Source organism: Dasypus novemcinctus, chromosome 1 (assembly GCF_030445035.2).
Source record: "Dasypus novemcinctus isolate mDasNov1 chromosome 1, mDasNov1.1.hap2, whole genome shotgun sequence".
NCBI lineage: Eukaryota > Metazoa > Chordata > Mammalia > Cingulata > Dasypodidae > Dasypus > Dasypus novemcinctus.
The window spans coordinates 175,186,849-175,210,070 of NC_080673.1; positions in this window are offsets into that span (position 1 = coordinate 175,186,849).

The window sequence follows — 23,222 nt, forward strand, 5'->3', positions numbered from 1 at the left end:
TTTATTCATTCTCATAAAATAGGTGGAATTCTCATTTAGCCTTTGCCCTCTAACATATGAAAACATGTCCCTTGCGACCTTCTGACCATGCCTCAGGTCTGGGCTTTTTGCAATTTTCTCTAGGGCATAAGAAAGTAGCATGCTTCCCCAAAAGCTATATGCATGTTTATTTTAAGTTATCTATGTGTATCAATGCATTACTCTTATGAACATTAAAACACTTCCGCATAACCTTGCAATATATTGGGCTTCCTTTTTTGAAGAAGTTTTGGATCACAGAGAGGTTCAACAATAGGCAGGGAAGGAATACTGGTGTGGGATGTTATTGACAGGGGACACATTGTTGGTAGGGAGTTCTCCAGGGCATATATCCAGGGTACATAAAAATGTTTGGATATTTTCATAGTGGTTACAATTAAAAACAACTGAGGGAGTGCTGAGTTCCTAGCCAGGGGAGCTCTATCACATTCCTTACAGGGAGAGCAACAATCCCCCAAGTGCAACAGCAAAGACCAAAAAAGAAAGAAGGTCCAACAATGAGCCCTTGATACTAATGACTAAGCTTGTAAGCCTGTGCACCTGAAATAAGAACAAAGCTTAGAGCTGCAGGGTGCCTAAGAGTTGCCTCCTGAGAGCCTTGGTGTTGCTCAAATGTGGCCAGTCTCGAAGCCAAACTCAGCGTGTAAAAGTGTTGCCTTCCCTGCAGCATGGGACATGACTCCTGGGGATGAACCTCCTTGGCACCAAGGAATTACTACCAAGTACCAGCTGATGGATGTAACTAGAAAATGACCTTGAATAAAATGGTCAACTTAGATCAGCAGAATATCTCAGTCTACATATAATACCAGGAGTTACAAATGCTTTTTGGCCTGAATAAAAGGGGGAAATGGAAAGGACAAATGAGTTTATATGGCTATGAGTCTCCAAAAAGAGCTGGGAGGTTATCAGAGGGGTCACCCTTAAACACACCTCAGCAGAGTCCCAGAGACAGTTAAAGTGGATACAACCCCAGGTATTGGTTCTTCTGAGGGCTATGGTCATAGCAGATGGAGTTCAGTCCATTTCAGTTCACCCTACTTTGGAGTTTATGTTTCTGTGTGATAGAGCTGGTCTCAGATGTGATCTTTGTTCACAAGCCTCTCCTGTTACTTTTACCGGATCTGTAGTTGGTGCTGGGGTTTAGTGCATACCCAGGGGACCTGAATCTCTGGACTGACCATGTGATAGCCATGCCCTAAGCCTCAACAGACTTGCAACTCTTACACTCTGGTTTATTGGACTTACCCCACTCAGCTAACATAGAGGTGAAGAAGGTCAACCACCACACCATGGAGCCAAGAGTGCCTACAACTGAAAGCAGGAGAATTGCATCCAGCATGCTTGTGAAACCTAAGCCCCCTCTTAATATAGATATGGAGTGGACACAACCATTCTAAGGTCCACAGGGTGGCGGAATAGAGAATGGATTAGAGTGGACTTAATGATATTCTATACATGAACTACTGTGATTAGTAATCAAAGAAAATGTGGCATTGGTATGGAGAAAGTGGCCATGGTGGCTGCTGGGGGTAGGGAGTGGGGGGAAAAGACATGATGTGGGGGCATTTTCGGGATTTGGAGTTGTCGTGGGTGTTGCTGCAGGGACAGTTGCCGGACATTGTGTGTCCTCCCATGGCCCACTGGGTGGACTGTGGGAGAGTGTGGTCTATGGTGTGGACCATGGGGTGCAGCAGTGCTCAGAGATGTTTTCACCAGGTGCAATGAATGTCTCATGATGATGGAGGAGTTTGTTGTTGTGGGGGGAGGAGAGGGGTGAGGGGGTTGGGGGTTATATGGGGACCTCATTTTTTTTTAATGTAACATTAAAAAAATAAAGTAAAAAAACAACAACTCAGATGAAGCATATAAACCTAAATGGTAGTAGTACTGTATAGTGTTTTGGACTACGCTTTGATAAGTTATAATTTATATTAAGAATTAGAATTCTGAACAAAATGTTTTTGATGTAAAATCTAATTTAATCCAAATATATGGATGGATACATTTTAAAGACACAATTTGAAAAGCAAATTCTTGAACAGTAAATAAATTGGTCAGTGTTATTAAAAAATAAAAAAAAAAAAACCACTTCCATAAAAATAGAAGCCAAAAGAAAATACAGTGAGAAATCAAAATAGAAGTTAAAACATTTCCTTCCTAGTTTCTAATTGATCATCTTAAACCTACCCCATTTTGAAGATTGCTGTTGTATTGCACTCACAGCTAGGTGCTCAGCTAGTAAGTCCTTGAGTCCAAATTCTCCTCCTGCTTCTTGCTTTGGGATGAAATGCAACATTCACTTTATTTATTCTGCACTCCTTGGAACTTTAAATAACTCACTTAAAGCTGGTTCTTCTGTGTGTGAAGAGATTTATCTTAAGGCATGTCCTGTTCTCTTTCAACCTCAGATTGGGCCAATGACAGGCACAGACTTCCAAGACTTAGTCCTCTCTTTTTCCTATGGTGATACTATGTCCTTGCAGCTTACTTGCAGCTCAGTTTTCAAATAGATGAGATATGGACAGTGATAGGCTTCGGAAGAAGAGAAGATCATATTGTGAACATTTTACTTTTTGGGGGAAAGTGGCACAATGTTGCTTGTTCTGTACTCTTTTTTTTGAAGCAGTCATAAGTCTCTTCATGTCCAAGAGAAAGGGACATAGACTTTTCCTTTTAAAGAAAGAAATGTCAAAGAAATTGCAGCAAATTTTCTTAATTGCTCCACCAACTAGAGAACATGCAATGCATGTCACATTTTCATTTTAAGGGCTTTTGTATTAAAATAGGTGTATAATTAACTACATGTAATTAAAGTATGCAATTTGACAAGTTTTGAACAGCACTTACACCTGTGAAATGAACAAAATAATCAAAATAATGAACATATCCATTCTCAATACCTTCTCTGTGCCACTTCCTGCCCCTCATCTATAGGCAACCATTTTTTTAATACTTTAACTTAAAACAAAAAAAAACTTTAGATTATATAAATGTTACAAAAAATATACAGGGTATTGCCATCTGCCCCACTCCCTCCCCCTCCCACACTTTCCTACACTAACAATATCATTCTTTAGTGTACTACATTTGTTACAATTGATGAAGATATATCAGAGCATTGCCACTAAGTATGAATTATAACTTTTTCTGAGCTTTTTGAGATAAACATACAGTTTTCTTGTTTTGTTAATATGTGAACTAAACTGATTTATTTTCCAATGTAAATCAAAACGTGTATTCCTGAATTAAACCCTATGTGACTTTAGTTTATTATCTTTTAAAATATATATTATTGGATTCAATTTGATGAAACTTCATATATTTCTTTTGCTATAATGTCATTTGGTTTTAGGATCAGGGTAATGCTGGCCTCAAAAAATTTGCCAAAAATTAGTATTTTTTTTTCTGTTCTCTTGAAGACCTATAAAGAGGTAGTATTATTTTCCCTTAAATGTTTTGTTCAATTTATCATTATAGCCACCTGGGCTTGGAATTCCCTTTTGGCATAGAGTTTGCAAGGATTCCTATATTTTTATTAGATAGCTATTGAATTCTTTCTTCAATGACTTTCATAATTGTATTAGTCCACCATAGGGATGCTGATGCAAAAATACCAGAAATTGCTTGGTTTTTATAAAGGGTATTTATTTGGGGTAGAAGCTTACAGTTACCAGGTCTTAAAGCATAAGTTACTACCCTCACCAAAATCTGTTGCCACATGTTTGAGCAAGATGTCTGTCAATGTCTGTAAGGGTTCAGGCTTCCTGGGTTCCTCTCTTCCCAGGGCTTGCATCTCTCCAGGCTCAGCTCCTCTGCTAGCTCCACAAGACCAGCTATAGACTATCAAGCAAATGGTTCTGCCTCTCTCCCCATTGCTCAATTCTCTCCAGTCTCAGCTGCTCTGGTCCTCAGTATGTTTATTTCCCTGTCTCCAGTGCAAAACTCCCAACTCTGTCCTTTTCCAAGTCTTTACTCTGTGAGTCCATGTCCACCAAGGGGTGGGGACTCAGTGCCCTACTGACATGGTCCAATCAAAGACCTAATCATAATTTAATCAATTAAAAGTGACACCTCTGAAAACCAGTTTAAAAACATAATCCAATAACTATTTTGGGAATTCAGGAGCAATGCCAAACTGCTACACTCCACCCTTTGAATTCCAAAAAGTCATTATAATACTCAAAAAACCTTAAATCAGTAAAATTGCAGTACAAGATCATATCACAATCAATTTAAAGAAATACTGTTTGTCTTGGGGCAAAGTCCCATATGCTGTAGACCTCTGAAACTTACAAAACCATTTATCTGCTTCCAATACACAAATGGACAGGTAAAGGATAAACATTTTCATTCTCATAAAGAAAAATTTGGAGGGAAACAGGAGTCATGGGTTCCTGTATCCTCTATATTTCAGTAAACCTGCATTACATACTTCATTACATGTCAACGTCTGAGAGTAATTCTTAAGATGGTATTTTTTCTCCTTGGGGCCACATGGGGACCCACTCTTTCTGCAGGCTTGGCCAATGGCCATTTTCTTGGTTATATCCTCATCAGGCATCTGGCTGTCAACCAAATTCCAGACCTCAATCCTAGAGTGTTGCAGGGATTGCCACATACTACCCAATCCTTGGGTTAGAGTCTTAGCCCATCTAGTACAATGCTGTGAAGAAAATATCCCCCCTAACATTTGGCATATGGGTTGAGAGGGTCTCAACCCTCTCAGAGCAATGAGTTGACCACCTGGCCTCCCCTAATCTATGGGGGAATGGTGCACCCCTTGCAGACATATGTGGTGGTGACCTGAACGACCCTAATCCTTGAGGAATGTGCTCCACCCTTTCTGTATCCTGGGATATCAAAACTCTCCCTGAACATCAGGTGTAATATCCACCCTCTTCAAATTCTAGGGCAAACTCACTCTCGTTGTACACATGGGTGGGGTTCCTCTCTTGGCTCAAGGCTATGTCTTAATTCCAGGTTTCTATTTCCATGGTTTCCTCTTGAAGTCATTTCTCCTTCAATCTCTCCCTTCCATGTCCCTTTTAGTCCAAGCTGACAGCAATTTTATTCATACAGCTCACTCAAAAAGTTTGTTGATTTAGTATGCCCAAAGCAAGGGACCAAGCCATGAGATCATAAAACTTTCCAAAAGTCTTTTTGAGATAACTGCATCTTCAATCCTGATTTACAAGTTCCAAGTTTAGTTAAGTCCTCCAATGGGGCATTTCATCTGGGAGCTTGATTTCCAGAGGCTTGGAATTTCCAGAATCCGTTTCTGTTTTCTTTGTGCCCAACAGATCAGTCCTCAGCTTCTCTGTCTCATTTAGTACTTTTATATAAGTTGCAAGAAGACACCAAGCCACATTCTCTGAGTTTACTATGGAAAGTTCTTCAACTAAATGCCCAGGCTGGCCATTTTCAATTTCTGTCTTCCATTAAACACCAAGAGTTAATTTTGCTAAGTTCTCTATGACTTTAAAACACAGATTGTCTCTCCTCCAGTTTCCAATAATAGCTTCATCATTTACTTCTAAGTCATCATAAAAAGTCTCTTAAGCATACATATTACTAACAAGAGTCTCTTCAAAGCAATCTAGGACTTTTCTGTCAAGTATCTTACAATTCCTCTAAGAAATACCCCTTACCCATTTATAAAGCAGTTCTGTCATTTTGGTAATTGCAAAAGCACATCCCCACTCCTTGATACCAAATTCTGTATTTAGTCCATCAAAGGAGATTCTGATACCAGAAATTGGCTGGGTTTTATAAAGGGTATTTATTTGGGGTAGAAGCTTACAGTTACCAGGCCTTAAAGCATACGTTACTTCCCTCATCAAAACTTGTTGCCCTGTGTTTGAGCAAGATGGCTGCCAATGTCTTCAAAGGTTCAGGCTTCCTGGATTCCTCTCTTCCTGGGATTTGCTTCTCTCTACACTCAGTTCCTCTGCTGCTATCTCCACAAGGCCAGCTATAGACTCTCAGGCAAATGTCTCTCTCCCCAGGGTTCAATTCTCTCCGAACTCAGCTGCTCTGTTTTTTTGATGTTCTGACTTCTCAGACTCCAATGTAAAACTCCCAACTCTTTCCTTTGCCATGCCTTTTCTCTCTGTGCACCCACTCACCAAGGGGTGGGGACTCAATGTCCTATTGTCTGGCCCAGTCAAAGTCCTAATCATAATTCAATCAATTAAAAGTGATACCTCTGACAGACCAGTTAGTTTGCAAACATAATCTAATAACTATTATTGAAATTCATAAGCAATGCCAAACTGCTACAATAATATATGTATTTTAAGGAATTTACCTCTAAATAACAATATACTAATATAAACTATAATAATCTTATACACAATAATTCCTTTTCCCTCTTGTCATTTGTGCTCTGTTTGCCATATATGTTACTTCTAAATATGTTGAAACAATAGAATATTATCATTTTTGCCTTAAACTTTAAGTCATACATTTTAAAAATAATGTTATATTCACCCACAAATTTACTAATTCCAATTCTTCATTCCTTTGTTTGGATATGGATTTTTATATGGTATCAATTTTCTACTCACTGAAGGAATTCTTTAATTATTTATCTATTGAATGTCTACCAATGATGAATTTGTTTCCTTATATATAGCTGAGAAAGCATATTTCACCTTTATTTTTGAAAGATTTTATCCACTGGGTACACAATTCTAGGCTGATAGTTTTTGTTTGTTTGCTTAATATTCCTTTATAATTGTATTCCTCTTGTTCTTTTGCCTTGCATTGTTTCAACAGTAAACACTCTTTCTTCTGAGTGTAATGCATCAATTTTTTTTCACTGAATTCTTTTAAACATTTCCTTTTATCATTGACTTTAAGAAATTTCAAAATGCTGTGACCAAGTATAGGTTTCTTCATGTATATTACACTTAGATCTTGTTAAGCTCATGTTAGCTCTGGGTTTATATTTTTAAACAAATTTTGGCAGGTCAGTCATTATTTCCCCCAACATTTTTCCTGTCTCTTCTATCCCTTCTCTCCTCAGGGACAAAAACTAAATATTTAGATGGTTGCCAAAAACTTTCCTAGAGTTCACTAAGATTCTGTTCATCTCTTTTCCTCAGTCTTCATTTTCTGGTATTCTATGAATACTTTTAATTGCTCTGTTTTGTTTACTCATATTTTCTTCCACAGAATTTAATCTGCTTTTATTCTATACAATGCATTTTCATCTCTGACACTGTAGTTTCATTTCTAGAAATTTGACTTGAGTTTTCTTTGTATCTTTCATGTTTTAACATCCAGTGATCAATCTTTCTGGTACTGTCTTAATTTGTTAAAAGCTGCTGGGAGGGATATGCCAGAAATGGATTTACTTTTATAATGGGAATTTATTAGGTTGAAAGCTTACAATTCTGAGACTGTGAAAATGTCCAAATCAAGGCATCATAGAGTTGCTGTCTCACCAAAGGTCGTTTGCTGGCAATCCTGGACTCCAGTTATGTGGCAAGACACAATGGAGGTTCTGCCAGTCTGGGTCTCCACCTCCTCCTCAAGGCTTCCTTCTGCCTCAGCCTCAGCTGTTCTAAACAGGCTTATGGTTCATCTCTCCCTGGTTCATTTCTCCCCTCTTCTCTGAGCCTCATCAATTTCAGTCTCTTAGTGCTTCTCTGGCTCTATGACTTTTTCATTGTGTGTCTCTGCTTTCAGTCTTCCATTTATAATGAACTCCAGTAAAGGAACCAAGACCTGCCCTGGGTCACACCTGACAAAAGCAGTCCAATCAAAATTGCCTAATTGAATCCATTTAATCAAATTGTACCACACATAGGAATGGATTAGCTTTAAGAGTATGACCTTTTCCAGGGTCCACATAAAAGCTTCCAGGATCCACAAACTGTCACATTCCACCCTCTGGATCCCAAAAAGATACATTCTTTCCATTTGTCATTCCATCACAATATTTCAAAAAATTAAATCATTTCTGCAACAATGCTAAGTATAAAATCTCATCAAAGTCAGTTATAGGCATGAATCGATGTTAGGACAAAACTTCCCTCTGGCTATATATCTGTGAAGCTCAGAAAACAAGTTATCTTCTTCCAATGTACAAAGGAGGGATAATCATACAATTAACTTTTCCATTATCATAAGTTAAAATTGGAGGGAAAACAGGGATCACGTGTTCTGAACAGTTCTAAAAGCCTTCAAGGAATACTCCATTAGATTTCAAAGGAATACTCCATTAGATTTCAAAGTCAGCTATAGAATGAAGGTTCCTTTTACTTAACGGCTCACGGAGCAGGAGTCCCACCCCTTTCAAGGACTTGCCCAACAGCTATCTTCTCAATCCCACCATCATGAATCATCTGGGAAGTGGCCAAGCTCTAGGCTTTACCCTCCAAGAACACTGGGGTGACTTCTAGACTCTCCCTAATCTCTGGGAACAGACCCAACTCCTCAGAACAGTGGGGTAAAGATCTAACTCTCCCCAATCCCCAGGGAATGTGTCCCACCCTCTTAGGAGGCAGCACTCTCCCTGAACAATGGGGTGGAAGACCCACTTTTTCAAATTCACCCTGCATGGGAATTCTCTCTTGGCTTGAGAAGATGTCTTCAGTCCATACCTCAGCTTCCACAGTTGTGCCATTGAAGTTATTTTTCCATTCATCTTCTTTTCTGTCTGTTGTAGTCCAGGCTGACAGTGATTTTATTAATACAAATCTTGCAAAAATCTTATTCTTTTAGATTTCAGTCCACAAGGATCCCTAGCATCTGAAAATAGGACATTCCACAAATTCTTTCAGGATAACCTTATTTCCAATCTTGACTTATACTGAAATAACTGTCTGGTTCCATGTTCAGTTAAGTCCCCAGTTGGGGCCCTATTCTCTAGGAACTCATTTTCTGGAAGATTGGAATTTCACAAACCATCAATTTCAGGTTTCTTTGTGCCCAGGCATTCTATTTTCACCTTATCTCTTTTTTCTCACATTTTGCTGTAAGCTGCAATGTGAATCCAGGGCACACTTTCTACATTTAGTTTGAGATCTCCTCAAACAAATAGTCAAACTTGTCAATTTCAAATTATGACTTCCTTCTAACATCAGGAGTCAATTTTGTCAATCTTTCTGGCACTTTAAGGCAAGCATTGCCTTCCTTCCAGTTTGTAATGGCACCTTCAACATTTCTAAGGCTTCATCAGAATGTGTTTAGTGTTCATAGTTTTCCCAACAGTCTCTTCAAAGAAATACAGGCCTCTTCTATCAAGCATCTCACAAATGTTCCAGAATATACCCTTCACCCATTTACAAAAACATTCCCATATTTTTAGTATTTGCATAACAATATTCCATTCATGGTACCAAATTCTGCTTTAATTTGCTAAAAATTTCTGGAAGCAATATGTCAGAAATGGGTGGCTTTTACAGAGGGACTTTATTAAGTTAAAGGCTTATAGTTCTGTGAGTGGATGTAGCTCAAGCAGTTGAGTACCTGTGTGCCACATGGGAGGTCCCAGGTTTAGTTCCTGGTGCCTCCTAAAGAAGACAAAGAAGCAACAAGCAGATAATGAGCAGACATCTAGAAAGAAAAAAAAAAAAACAATGAAAAAATGAGAAAAAAAATACTGAGCTGACAATAAGCAAGACAATGAGCAAACAATGAGCAAAAAAAAAAAAAAAGAAGAGGAGGAGGGAACTGATGTAGCTCAAAGAGTTGAGTGCTGTCTCCCACTTGGGAGGTTCCAAGTTAAGTTCCCAGTGACTCCTAAAGAAAAATCAAGCAGACAATGAACAACAACAACAAAAAATGAACAGACAATGAACAGACAGTGAGCAGACAATGAGCAAAAACAACAAGCAAACAGATAAGGGTGTCATCTTGGGGACGGGCAAAGAACAAGTAAAAAAACTTACAGTTCTGAGTCTGTAAAAATGTCCAAATCAAGGCAACATCAGTGACGTTATCTCACCAAATGCTGGCTGCTGGCAATCCTGGACTCCTGCCACATGGCAAGACACTATGGAGGTTATGCCAGTCCGGGTCTCTGCCTCCTCCTCCAGGCTTCTGCCTCCTCCTCCAGGCTTCCTATTCCCCAAGTTGTGGGTCATCAGGCATATGACTCATCTCCACACTCTCCCTTCCAGGCCTTATCTCTTCTAATCTCTCTGAATTTCTGTGTCTCTGCTGTTTTTTTCTCTTTTTGTTCTTCTTTCAGTTCTCCCTTTATAAAGAACTCGAGCAAGAAAACCAAGACTCACCCTTGGTCATGCCTCACTGAAGCAATCCAATCCAACTACCCCCACTTAATCCATTCCAATCAAAGGGTCCCAAACATGCAGGACTGGATTAGCTCCAAGGACATGATCTTTTCTGGGGTCCACAAAATAGCTTCAAAATGCTATATCGCCCTTCTTGAATAAATGTAATATGACTATACTAACCTTTATGAACACCTTGCCATCTAATTTTGTCCCCTGTGTTATTTCCATATCTGTTTGTATTGATTGATTTTTTCTTTATAATGGATTATATTTTTCTGCTTCTTTGCATGTCTGAAAATATTCCATTGAACTACAGACATTGCAAATAATGCCTAGCTAAGTATTGGGCATATTTGTTTTTCTATAGATATGCTTGAGCTATTAAGTTACTTAGAAAAAGCCTTATCCTCTTGATATAGGATTTTAAGCTTTGTTAGATAAGGTCAAAGCAGTCTTCTCTCTACGACTAACTTTTCACTAATTATTCAATATACCCTTCATTTACCCTACTCGGCAAACTTTGAATTATAAGCTTTTCCAAATGGTTTTTGGTTAGTGTGATTAACTGCCCCACTTGGCCAGGAACTGATGGGCTTCATTAGACAGTCCCAGGCAAATCAGGACCATTAGTAGTGCTGTTGGGAACGCAAATTATTCTTAGCTGAGTGAGCTCAGATGATTAGTTTTTCTAATTTTTTTTAGCGGTTCTTCCTGCCCTCAGGAATTTTCTTACACCTATGTCAGTCAATCCTGAGCTGAATATTCCAAGTGCCTTGTCATTTTTGCCTAGTCATAAGTTTCCCTTTTGAGTGACCACCCCAGCTAGCCCTAGCAAGGCATGTATCTCCATATGGCTTGAAAGATAAGAACTGCCCTTAACATCTCCAAAGACCCTTGTCACTTCTTCCCTTAACAGCCCTTACCTCTTCTCCAAATGGCCCTTGACATTACTGTACTTTTGTGCCATGCGATTTACTAGCAAGGCATGTATTTCCTTATGGCTTGAATGATAAGATCTAGCCTGAGCTTCTCCAAACAGTCCTTGTTGATTCTGCTTCTCATGTATATAGTTTAAAACTATCAGTCTCCAGAATCCACAGGAAAACCCCAGTTATCGCTTCTGGCTTCCTCTTACCGCCTTCTGCCAAGGACTCTTGCAAAGGCCAAGGTAAGGTAAGCGCTAGGATTCTCTACTGCCCTTATTCTCTTCTTTCCTTCTCTAGTGTCTCATCTAACAAAGTTGCCCTTTCATGTATTCTCAGGTGCTCCTCATTGCCTGAAGCACTTCCACATAACCTCCAAAACAAGCTCCTCCTGGGTATCGTCTCCTTGCCATTATATGTGTGATTTGGAGCTCACCTTTTTTGCTTCCTCTGTCTCAGGTCCCTCTATCCTGGGCTGCCTGATGTTCAATGCCTGAAAAGCAATGTTTAATGTATTTTGTATTGATTTTTAGTTTTTTTTTTTCAGGTAGAAGAATAAGTCTGGACACTCTTCTACCTGGGTAAAACTCAGAATTCTTCAATGTATTCTTCACAAGCTTAATTTTTTCTGATGCATTTGTTGATAGCCAATAAATATTGTAGTTTGATACATATAAAATTCTTTTAAAGAAATGGTAAATAAAATAGAACAGCTTATTTAGATATATGTAGTTCTCATTTTAATTAAAGTAAATATAAATAATGGAATAATAGTTAAAAGTAGATTATAGGAGCCGGTGTATCTTAGTGATTGAGTGCATGTTTTGGGTATGAGATCCTGGGTTCAATCCCCAGCACATCCTCAAAAACAGGAGAATAAAAAAGAAAAAAATAGATTATATAATAAACAATATTTGCTTATAAGAATGTAATTCAATTTTAACCTTCTAATTTTCCATATATGCAACAAGCAATGAGTTATGTGAATGATGTAGAACTTGGCAAATAAAAAATGTGTGGATATTAAAAATTAAACCTTTTTACTTGATTCTTCACATCACATATATGTAATTATATGTGATTAATTATAATCAGTTTAATATACTTCTTATCATTAACTATATATCATTAATCACATCTCTGTAATTATATATGAAATGATATAATGCCCTGAATTTTTAACTTTCCAGCAAAGAAAAAAGCAAACCAAAACCAGAAACAACATAAGTGAGTCCATATATGAAATAAGATATAGAAAGTATTGATAACTGTTTAGTCTGATGGTGAACATATGGAAGTATAGATTCCTATTTTGTTTTCATATATTGTATTGTCTTTTCCAAAAATTAATTCAAAATTTTAAATAATTTTGAGTGATGTTAGTAGGTCTAAAATATATGAAGTGAAATGAATAAAATTAGGCTACTTGCATCTTACTAGCAACTTGTTTAAGATTGGCAGATGTGTGGCAGATAATATTGTCACATATAACTTGGAAGATTTTGACACAGTACCTAAAAGATTCATGTTGAAACGAAAACAAATGTATTTTTGCAGAAAGAAGACAAGTTAAGTTTAAGGTAGGATATCCATATGGAAATATTCAGGAGGCATTTAGAAGCTTGGGACTGAAAAGTGATGAGAGAGATGGTACCTATAAAGGAATGAGATTCCCAAGATTCTTTTACCTTCTCAGACACAGGAGTGGAGGTCTAACATATCAACTTTGGATTATATAGATAATGCTTGATGAATAGATGATATCTGATAATTATCTAAAGAAATAAATGGAATGGTTTCAAAATTACACTTAATACCTGAATAGACTGAATTATATGCAGGAAATTTGATTGGTAAGATAGGCAGAGAACTAAGAAAATCCTGTGGGTCAGAAGCCAAGCATGGAAGTGAAGGAGAGAAGAAATAGAAATTTTAAAAAAAAGAATGTACATAATGAAAACTTAGATGATGTCATGAAATTAGAAATTGAATGATGATTTCTTATTTTAAACAAATTCATATTTAGTGGATTCAAAAGTAGATGTAAAGGGATTAAAGAATAATTATGGAGAAATGGGGGTAGCATTTGCAATTTATTATTTTGAAATTTTTAGCTATGACAAAAAGGAGCAAAATTTGCATTTTGAAGGAGAATATAATTTTATTGACTTCCCCCATTTAACAGAAGGAATTCTAGAACAGGTTTGCAAAGGACATAGAGCAAGTGAGGAAGGACTGATTAGAAACACTTGGGGAAATATTTCCTTCAAATTTTTGAGAAAGAGCAGAATTAAAGATGTAACAGAAGGGGGTTTGAATAAAGTGAACGAAATTGAGAATAGGAAATTTTGAAGGGTATCCTAGGAAATCTATTTAAATTTACAATTTAGAGAATTCACTTGAGATAATTTTGCTGTAATTAAAGAGTTAAAATTAACCTGTTGAAAATAAAAGATTTATATATTGTTAGTTTTAAAGACAGAGGAGGTAGATTTGGATAAGAATAGACACTGACCATATCAGGAAGACTTTAAAAGATGGTTAAAAATATATATATCTGAACAGCAGAGCAATTTGTTGAGGATTACTCTCTACAGCTGTCCCAAAGAATTGTATCAGGTATAGAGGTTTGGAATAACTCTATAACGTAGTGTATTTAATTTATAGAGAATGGTATTGCCCAATTTGTCTTTTTCATTTAACACATATCTGAGCATACCATCCAACTGATGTCTTCTTCAAACTGATAGAAGAGTACAAGCAATGTAATACTTTGATATATTATGGCCACATGTCATGTAATAATAGCCTTTAAAAAGATCCATGTTTTCAAAATGCCCTGGGAAGTCCTCATAGAATTTAAATTACTGACTAAAGATTGTAAGCAAGAAGACATAAAATGTAGTTTGATAGCAAGCCTCAGTGGCACTGGAGTGTCTAAAAGAGAAGAATTGGTGTTGTTTCAGCTTAGTACATGCCCATGAGTGCTATTATTGATTTTATGATATGAGGTTTGTAACTAAGATAAAAGCAATATAAAGCCTCTAGGTTTCTTTTATTTGTTTAGTTGTATTTTTAGTATTACATAATACAGTAAAATAAGCTATTTCTTTTTTAAAGATGCCTAAATAATTTAAAATAATCTGTTAATGTAGTTGGAATTGGTGGTTGGTTAAACATTTGGCTTTGAACAACATTTAGGGAAAAAATAACCAGAGAACACTTTTTAGGTAGTAATAAAGGAGAGATTGCATTTTAAACTGTCATACTTAATGATTCTGAATCAGTGCTTACTTGCCTTGGATAGATATATAATCATATATTATATTTTAGATTTTGTTTCAAATTATATAATATCTTTTCTTCACAATATTAGAAAATACTAAATTTCAATTATTATCTAATTAATTAATTGAGGATAAGCTAACACAAAATATGAACAATAAAAGCTGCCTCAAATTATCTGAAACTGAACTCTAAAACATTTTGTAAAAATTATTTTAAAACTATCCCAGAACAACTAACAAGGTGCTAATGATAGATAATGTCCATCCCAAAGAACAGAGAAAGTCTGCAACGGCAAGCAAAATAGTTCCAACTATCTGCCCCATGCGATCTAAGCCCCCTCTCAATTAGAGGCAGAGTGGGAATCACCATCCCCAAATCCTCAGGATTGCGGAATGAACAATGGACTAAATATACTTATTATTATTCTACTATAGACTTATTGTTATTCTAGCAATAGAAGAACTTGTATCATTAATATAAAGGCAGTTGCCACTAGAGGCTCTGAGGGAGGGGAGAGGAAAAAAAAAAATGAAACATGGGGTCATTGGAATTGTCCTGTATGGCATTGCAATGCTTGATACAGGCCATTATACACTTTGTTATAACTTACAAAATTGTGTGGGACAGAGTGTAAACTATGATGTGTACTATAATCCATGGTTAGTGACAATGCACCAATATGTGTTCAATTGTAACAAATGTACCACACTAATGAATGAAGTTGCTAATGTGGGAAAGTGTGAGAAGGGGAGAGTGGGGCCTATGGGAATGCCCTGTATTTTTTATGTAACATTTATGTAATATAAAGTTACTTTAAAATTCATTAATTTTAAAAATATTTAAATGAAAACACTCACACACACAAACCTAACTACACTGAATAGGCAATTATAAAAAGAAAAAGAAAAACATTTTCTTGTCCCCTCCTTAGGAAAACAGTAATAGAAATGCATAACCATTAGTTTATATTAACAGAGAGATGTCGAAGAAATCTTTCAACAACCCAAAACCCTGTAATACGCTTTTATAATAATCTTTTCAAATTATAATTTTACCAGTGTGACTTTATTTTAAAATTGGAATTTATAATCTTATGGCCATTTTAAAAAAATCTCTATCAGCCTACTTATTTGACACTTTATGTCTCTTCCAGTCCTCTTACATTTCCACTCTTCCTCTGTGCGTTATGACTTCTTTTTCCTCTTTTTGTTTCCTATTACTTTGAGCCTATAAGTATGTCTTTTGCTCTCTTTTCTTTCCCCCACCTACTCTTTCTCTTAAAGAATGCACTTCCATGACTTCAATTATACCCAGCACTCAGATGACTCTCACATTTTCATACTTATATTACTTCCCTGTTTACAACTTTTCAGTGACTCTCCATTAACACTTAGGGTAATATACCAAAGTCAACAAGGTCCTTTAGAATCTAGCCTGCCTTTCTGAACTCATTTAAATGTTTTGCAAATGGCTGTTCCCTCTAATGAGAACATTCTTCTCCTGATGTTTTGCTAAGCTAAATCGTACTCATCCTTCAGTGTTAATATATGTGTCATGGCATTGAGGGGCCTTCTCTGGTATCCACAGTATAAATTAAGCCCCCTACCTTATTCTTTCATAATATCCCCGTCACCATCTTCAGGGACCATAGCGTTTCCTGTCATATATTTATTTATGTGATTATTTGTGTGGTGTCCATCACTGATTCTATCCTGTAAGCATTCTGACAGCAGAGGCCTTCCCAACATAACTCACCACTCTCTACTCAGAAACAAATAATTGAGAGGCTCAAAGACATGTTAAGTGGATGAACCAATAAAATGCTTTGCTATCTAAGAGCTAGAATTACATTTCCAATTCCTTTTGGAATCTATACACATAGATAAATGTCACTTCCCCAAATTCAACATGGCAAAATCTACACTCATCTCTCTGTGAATAAGGCACTTACCGCAACTTTTCATTTTATAAAACTGGAATCATTTTTATTTTATTTCCTTTTTTCTTCCTTGTTTGATTTTATTTTTTCAATAATTTTATTTCTTCATTCATGCTTTCTCTTGGATTTTCACATTTTTGTTTGTGCCTGCAACTACAATATTCAATTCCATAAAACAATGTAGAAATATAAATTCAGCTTAAATATATCATTTTCTTTTGAGCTGCAGGACATTTAGGATGGTGTTTGTTGTTGTTGTTGTTGTTGTTGTTCCCAGGACCACAATTCCACAATTTTATTTTGTCAAAATCATAATTATCATTCAGCTTACTCTTTAGGTTTCACCTCCCTATGAAAAACTCTGTTGATCATTGTCACCGACATTTCTTCCCTTGGGATGTTGACTCAGGTGGAGTTTTGTGGGCCGAATGCTAATTAGGAAATTAGTTGGAGTCAACACCTTTGCAAAGTGGGTAGAGGGAAGCAGACAAGGTAGAAAGTGATGTACCTCAGTGCTAGTTTGAGGCTTGTGTCAGTTGACCACATTGGGAGCTCTGGAGCTAAAATAGCCCATCAGAGTTGTGGTGTGTTACAATGCTTCAGAGTTTATATGTCCACCTCATTCATTGGCAAAAGGCTTTCCTGGGAGGAGTGTGACCTTGGACTATGTAGCTTTCTAAAGGTGAGTCAATACATGAAACAACTGAAGGTTCTGACAAGAACTCCTAGCAACACTCATACATCCTTACTCTAAGACCACAACCACTAAAGGCTGAATTAATGGCAGGTCTCTTTATGCATCTTGTCAAATCAAGAGTCTAATAGTTTATCATTAATGTATTCTTTTATCAAAATAAAAACATTTATCTAAAGAGATGCAGCAAAACCATTGTACTGTTACATACAAATTAGATCATTCAAAGTATTTCTCTTTACATTATTTAAATATTTTAAGACAAAATACATTGATTTCTTCAAGTATTTCCTTATTATGCTATTTCTACTCAGGTCATGGTGTGTTAGATCGTATTAGAATTTTCTATTTGTTTTATGTATTCATCATTATTGTCCCATTTCATTAAGACAGGCTTTTGTTCATTCTAACCTGCAGATCTAGCAAAATGGCCAAATGATAGTGGCAAGTCCACAAAATAACTTTTGATTAAATAATTTGATTAATGAATGAGAATTGCTATATATCAGACTTCAAATATCTAAGTTGAGTGAACATTTGCCATGTGACTACACCATATGTCTTTATGTATCTTGAAACTTACAAATTTATGAAGTAAAAGACTACAGGTTCATGATTGGACCAAAATTCTGTTAGAAGAGTCTCAAGGAGGATAATCACTTTTATTCCTATTTCCCTCTCTCTTAAACACTTCCTTGTGATCCTGTTATTGACTTGGCATTGGCATACTGTGTTCTTTGACTTCTGAACTTACAAACCTCTTCTCAAGAGCTTTGACTAGTTTTGGCACTAGACTAACTCAGGGTACATATTTCATCCAAAACAGCTGGGGAAACAACTCTATCAAATCTTCCTCTGTAAGTTCAGAATTTAAATATTACTAGTATCAATAGTGAGCTTGGAAAGAGGGAAACATGAGGACAGCTGATAATAGTACTGAGCTGATTCATTTCAATAACTGACATATCAGACATCCCTGGTTTAGATCTTATGTTAAAATTTGGGGGATTGATTTAATTTTTGAATTGAATTTTTTTCTGGAGTTTTAGTTCTGTGTTTGTGTAAATGCCTAATTAATGTTCAAAGGAAATTCTCTGTACTGTAATTGCTAAATTGTAAGGTTTTATTCCCAAATTTAACCTATTTTTGTACTCAGTTCACATATAACTGTTCCAATTATTATTTAATATTTTATATAAATTGAATTACCTACACAAAGTTATTTTTAGAGAAAATATTATATCACATTCCCAAAATTAAAAAATATCATTGTGACCAGTAAAAATCAGCAGATAATTATTATATATTAAATCATATTTTACCAGTAATTACCTTAGGCATTGTCATGATTAGATGTCCTACACATTCTACACATTGGAAAGCACTGTTCTGAAGAAGAGTGCAATTATTCCTCTTTCTTTCGTCATTTACATCCCCAGAGATCTGATAAAATCTGAGAAGAATAACCCAAAACTATTAACATTATGTGAATTCATAAAATTCCTGGACCTTAAATATAAAAACCACACAGTATAAAAACTAGATTTGATTATTCTTACATAATTGTAATAAACAGGATTTCCATTCCTCAGAGTTCATTAGAGAGAATAGTTTTAAAATTATTGGATTCAAACATAACCAAAGAATATTTTACCATCTTGGATGGAAATGAAAATCTGTCATTTTTCTTTGAATAAGGTTTAGATTGGAAAAATCTAAAAAGCTGAAGACCATATCTTTCCTCATGAAATCATAGAATTGGGTAGAAACTTTCAGAGGTCATGCAACTCCACCTTCTTACTTGAAGGAAGATTCATCTAATCTGCTCCAAAGAGAGGAAGCTGTTCTATTTTAAGAATTCTCTATTAAAATAAATTATTTATCTATTTCAAGGATATCATTTTTTCATTACTAACAACCTTAAAATAGTTGGGAATCTGAGCATTTCAGGTAATACTAGGTAGCGGAGGGCAATTAATATTGGTTGAATTACTTACTAACTGCCTTATTCAATCAGAAATGGAGAAATGAATTGTGAATCATCTTTCAAAGTTAATGATTACATTCATGTTTACTTTTCCTTTTCTGAATTAAATCTTCCAAGTAATTTTTTAATAACTCAGCAAATACTGAAAGTTTGTAAAATGTCTGTATTTTTAAAGAGTATATGCTTTAGAATAGTGGTAGTTTCCACATAATGAAATAATTTGCAACAAGTTAGAACAAGAAGTTTTCAAGTTTCTGGTTTGCCACTGTCTATCTCTCCTGGTTTGTTTGTTTGTTTTTTTTCATTTGTTTTACTCAGCTTCATAAATTTGTTTCAGTAAAATTTGGCCTATTCCATTAATGTATGGCTTTGTCATTACTTATACCAGACTATCAGTATAAATATAGCCTTTTAAAATAAGACTGAATTATTATTTGCTATTTGTCCATTTTCTTTTTGCCAACCCACTTTCATGGGCCTGTTTAAAACATTAAGTTAGCAAATAAGAAAGTATAGGGTGATAAGGTTTAGTGCTATTAATGTATTATTGCAATAAGAAATATTTTAGCATGAAATATGGTAATAATAAAAAAAATGCTTCACAAATTACAGGTCAAATGTGTTCTTCATTCATTGTGCTTCTTGGAAGTGGGTATTTCTAATATCTCCATTATTTGTTCCTTTTTAAAAAAATACAATAAATTTGATTTATTGACTAGTTTTTCCACCGATAAAAATATCATCCAGTCCCCAAATATCCTCAATCTTTCCTCCCTTCTGGTATTCACACCTTTGTGGATACCCCTGACACAATGTGAATAAACACACATCATATCAGATAGGATATTGTAGGAATTACGGATTTTGACTTCCAAGCAAGGTTGTAAAGGATGTATATTATTGAATCTCATTGCTCGCTCTTCACTAGTTGTGAGATAAACTAAATGCCACATCGTAAGTATACTTTAGCAGACTTATGGAAAAAGTTAACGTGGCAAGGAACTGTGCCTTCTGCCAATTGCTAGTAATAAGTTATCAGGCATATGAGTGAGTCTTCTTTGAAGGAAATGCTCTAACCCCAGTTAAGCTCTCAGATGGCTGTTTTTCTGGGTCACTATGTACCTGGATTCTAACAATAGACCATATGCCATATATATCAACATAAACGATCCACTCGAATTGTGAGGAAATAATAAAGCACTTTGTTTCAAGCTACTAGGCTTAGATAACATAACATATAATAGTTAACAGATAACTATCCCAGCTGGTCTTAAGTGACAAGAAGTGCAGATTGCTTCATGTTCTTTGTCTTGAAAAAAGTAAACCACTAACTTGATATTAAATATTCACATTATGTTTCAAACATTAAAAATCAGATAATTTATGGAATACACAAAGTGAAAATATCAACAAATGACCAGGTCGACCTAGACGATGTCTCTGGTATAAATCATTGTATTTTTCTAGGAACATAGACATATTTAGATAGGGTAACTGAACACATATAATAGGGAGTTTGAATGAGTGAAGTGGGTTGAACAAAACCCCAAGACTATGCTAAAAAAAAAAAAAAAACAATATGGAAGACTCCATAATTTTGAAGCTGATTTAATAAACTGAACTGAATCATAAACACCAAGTAGATAAACATGCATGTATGCATGATATATTGTCTTCTATAGGAGATTAAGTTTTGGTATGCAAGTAATGTGGCCTGAGAAGAATTAAAATAATGACTACTCTTATAAACAATCTGCTTGGAAATAAGATGAATGAATGTAATAACTAAAATACAGTCTGTTTACTAAAGCACGAACACTTCAACTCCTGTTGCATCATAAATAATATGCTATATACATTGATATTGCTAGGGTAAAGATTTTCAAATAAGCATTACTTGATGCCTTTATTAGTTCTGTTTCTGGATATTCTTCTCTGTACATTGATTTCTCTTTCTATTTTTTGTCATTTCTACCGTTTAAAAAACAGACTTCATAGCTGAAGCTCTACAGGTTTTCTCAAACTTTTTAACTGAAATTTTATGCCATATGCTTCCAAGTGACATTTGGATACTGTATTCATTTCCTAGTTGCTAAAACAAACTCCATATGAATGGATTGGCTTAAACAATGGGATTTATTTTCTGATGCTTTTGAGGTCAGGACTAGTCCAAAATCGAGGCATCAGAAAGGTGGCAATTTCTCCCTAAAGACTGTGGCATTATGGGGCTGGGTGATGAATCCTTGTCTCTTGATTTTTCTGTCACATGGCAATGCACATTGCTATATGTTTTCCTTTCTCTCCTGGGTGCCACTGACTTCCTGCTTCTTGCTGTTCCTCACAGCTTTCTCTCTGTGTACAATTTCCTTTGTTTATATGACTTTCAGCCATATTGAATTAAGGTCCACCATCATTCAATTTGTGTACACTTTAACTAATATCTTCAACTGTTCTACTTACCATTGGGTTTGTACACACAGGACCAGGCCTTGGAATCTGGACGTAACTTTTATAAAGTACTTGATTCAATCCTTAACAGATAACTTTTTCAAAACACAAGAAAATCATGGAGATTTTTTAGATTTGAATAAAATATGTAAATTGGAGAGGAAAGGGAATGCTTGACAATATTGAGTATTTCATCCATGAGTAAGGTAAGGATAGTTCCATATTTTACATACCCTTTTTTTAATATTGAACCATAAATGTTTACATTTTCTTTAAGGAGGTTCTACATTTTCACTGTTAACTTCTATAAATATTTTTGGCATTTAATATAAAGGTACACATATATGTGTGTATGTCTGTGCACTTTTTGGCATTTTACTAATTAAGCTCATTTTCTCAGATTTTGGACTGAAGATATAATGATAGTTTTAAACTTAATTAAAAAATCATTCTCTGCATATGAAAAAATTTAATTATCACAAGACCTTGCTACTTTAAGGGAACTTCAAGCACCAGCAATATTGAAATTACCTGGGAGTTCATTAAAATGTAGAATCTTGTGATTCACCAAGATGTACTGCTTCATAATGTGCATTTTACAAGGTGTACAGGTGATATGGATGCACATTGAAGTATGAGAAAGAAGACCATAGGAGATAGCACTTCCTTAAATGTAAATCATCAGTAAAATTGTAGGAATAGTTTTTCTTTGAAAGCAGGTTTTAATATTTCCATGGTTACCAGCTCATTTATTTACATCTTATTTTTTTGCATTCTTTTGATAGTTCATAATATTTTGTCAGTCATACACACATGTAGGCACAGAATCACACACATGTGTTTTTAGCAACCTATTTTATTTTTTTTATTTTTTTTTTTTATTTTTTTTTATTTTTTATTGACTTTGTAATAATATTACATTAAAAATATATATGTGAGGTCCCATTCAACCCCACCCCCCCACCCCCCCTCTCCCCCCCCCCAACAACACTCGTTCCCATCATCATGACACATCCATTGGATTTGGTAAGTACATCTTTGGGCACCTCTGCACCTCATATACATTGGTTCACATCATGGCCTATACTCTCCTCTATTCCATCATGTAGGCCCTGTGAGGATTTACAATGTCCGGTGATTACCTCTAGCAACCTATTTTAAAGAAAATTAATATTTTTCATGCTGTGTTAAAATATATGCTCCATATATATCCATATATATTTAATGAATCTTAGTGTCATACATATGCACTTTCTTCTTTGAGCTTTGCTAAACAGGCCATGTGTTTTGTCTGTTAAGTTTAACCTTGTCAAAAACCCTCAGCTTTGTTTTATTTTTGTCATGTTTTTTAATAATAATTTAGATACCATGAAATACATCCTATTGATATGCACAATTTAATGAATTTTTACAGACACATTCATATATAGAATGTTATTTCTATACATCCTATCAAGATATACAAGATTCCCATCATCATCAAAAGGTTTTGGATTCCCCTGTGTAAACAGTCTCCTTCCCAGCTCCTACCCAAACCATATGGCAAGCACAGATGTATTTTATTACTCAATAGTTTTGATTTGTCAGAATTTTACAAAAGTGTGATAATATAGAAAGCATAAAGACCTAGAAGTATTGGACAAATGCAGGATAA